Source organism: Mustela nigripes, chromosome 5 (genome assembly GCF_022355385.1).
Source record: "Mustela nigripes isolate SB6536 chromosome 5, MUSNIG.SB6536, whole genome shotgun sequence".
Lineage (NCBI taxonomy): Eukaryota > Metazoa > Chordata > Mammalia > Carnivora > Mustelidae > Mustela > Mustela nigripes.
Window position 1 is genome coordinate 125,389,311 of NC_081561.1, and position 2,339 is coordinate 125,391,649.

Below are 2,339 nucleotides of genomic sequence, written 5' to 3' on the forward strand. Positions count from 1 at the left end.
GGTCAAGATGGCAGCTACATTTATGGGGAGCATAGCATAACGTATAGAGAAGTTGAATCACTGTATTATACACCTGAAATTAGGGTAGCATGTGTATCAAATTCAATTAAAAAAATAATAATGGGGCGCCTGGGTGGCTCAGAGAAAGGAAGATGCTCTGATAACGGGCTATTTTTTAAATTTAACAGAGCATGTATCTGTTATTAATAAACATAGTATTTAGTAACACATTAGTAACACATTATAACACATTAATGTGGGGGCATCTGGGTGGCTCAGTGGATTAAAGCCTCTGCCTTCCATTCAGGTCATGATGTCAGGGCTCTCTGCCCAGCAGGGAGCCTGCTCCCCCTGCCCCCGCGCCTGCTTCTCTGCCTACTTCTGATCTCTGTCTGTCAAATAAATAAAATCTTTAAAAAAATAAAAAGTAAATTAAAAAAAATAAAGATTAATATGTATATGTGTCAAACAGGTTGTCCCCTTGAAGTACTTTCTTTAGTTTCTGCTTCCTCTTCTTACGTTGCCAAAGGGCTATTTCCACAAGGTCTGTGGCTAAGCAGTCTTTTCTGACTTTTTATCTGGCCATCTAATCAGCTACTGCAGGACAGTTAAGACCCAGTCACCTTCTGAATCACTTTATTCTAGAAAAGATGTTGTGAACTTACCTTATTTTATTAGTAAGTTCTGGCGGGTATGTACATTTTTCTGGAGACAACGTTATAACTCTCAAAGATGTTCAAAAGGGTCTGTGACCCTAGAAAATCCAAGGACACCGCATGAAGACAAATTCTCTCAACCACGTGGAAACCCGCGGCACCAGCTTCCGGGCTCCACTCCGCCCAGGCCTGGCCTCCGCGCAGTCCTCCGAAGCGCGATCTCCAGCAGGGGTCGCTGCGTTGCCGCCGCCGCGCCCGTGAGCCCCTCCCGGCCCGCTCTCGCCGCGGCGGCGCCGACGGAAGGGGCGGGGCGGGGCAGGGCGGGGCCTGGAGGGCCGGGTGCGCCTGGCCGTGGGGAGGGATCGAGGGAGGGAGGAGCGGTCCCCGAGTGCTCGTAACTGCGCCCCTGTCGGGCGCGTTGTGACCCCGGCTAGAGCCCACTCTGTTGCTTCCCGGCGCGCGCTTGTGAAGTAAGGGCGCGACCAGCGCCTCTGCCCTGCCTGCGCTCCTGCCAGGACTCCGCGTGAATCTCCCGCGTCTTGTCCCGGCCCGGCCAGCCTCGGGACGCCTTGTGGACCCGGGGGCTGCGGGGGCCGTCCGCGCTTGAGCCCGGCCGCTACTGCAGGCTCCAAACGCAGACCCAGAGCTTGAGGACGCAGGTGTCCAGTTTCCTTTGACCTTGAAGACCCGGGAAGGTGCGCAGCCCGCGGGGGTGGGAAGTATGTCGGGGCAGCCTCCCCAGTTTCCGCGGTCAAACGGAGAGGTCTCCAGAAGGGACGCTTTTCAGCGACAGTAGGCTGCAAAGTGGTTAGACCGGGTTCTTAATCGAGCAGTTCATGAACAGGCTCGCGAACGTGGAGCGATTCCCAGTGTCCCGCAGGTCAAGGGCCGCGTTGCCTCTGTTCCAGACGTTGCTTTGCTTACTTACAGGCTTCGGCTCGTTCACTATCTTATCTACCCTGAAGATCTGACCACAGACCTCCGGGCTTCCTGCCGTTTTCCTCTCCACTACTCAGTCCACACCATTGGCAAAGAACTCTTAAAATAACACTTCTGTCAGGTCATTTCCCCGCTTAAGATCTTTCTATGATTCACATGCTCTCTGGGTCAGGTCCAAACTTGGATAGGTACGGCCTTTGGAGAGCTAGCCTTTTGCTCTTCAATCCAGCTCCAGCATTGTGGGATCTTTTCTGGATTCATTTTCATGCTTCATTTCTGCTGATCTACTTTCATTCCAGTGGTTAATTAAGCACTTAACCGTGTGCTGCACTGTTGTAGGCAGTTGGGATTCAGCAGAGGAAAACAAATGGGGGTGAAGATTTCTATGTTTGAGAAGTTTATATTCTATTAGGGGAAACAGTCCAAAAAAGAGAAAGCCAGTAAATGGATAGGTGAGAAGTGCTATGGAGGGGAAAAAATAGAGCAGAGTAAGAGGGCAAGATGCTTCTTAAATAAAATTGGAATGAATGGACAGCATTGAGGTGATATTTGAGGAAAGAGTTGAAGAAAATGAGTTATGTATGCAGTTGTCTGGGGTAAGAGATTTCTAGGTGCAGCTGGGGCAAAGACCTTACCCAGAAATGTACCTGTTGTATGTGAAGAGCATCAGAAAAGCCAGTGAGGCTGGACTTGAGAGACCAGAGGTTGAGAGTGGCAAGACATTGGAGAATTGCCCGGGGGGGG

General features: G+C 50.9%; 1 protein-coding gene across 3 annotated transcripts in view; it reads left to right on the forward strand.

The window, feature by feature from the left end:
* The first annotated feature begins 983 nt into the window (after positions 1-983).
* MTRES1 (mitochondrial transcription rescue factor 1) overlaps positions 984-2,339 on the forward strand; it is a 14,445-nt gene continuing 13,089 nt past the window's right edge. For all 3 annotated transcript variants that reach the window (XM_059399264.1, XM_059399267.1, XM_059399266.1), the window contains exon 1: positions 984-1,351. The gene's annotated coding sequence lies outside the window, so the exon portion shown is untranslated. The remainder of the gene's footprint in view (positions 1,352-2,339) is intronic.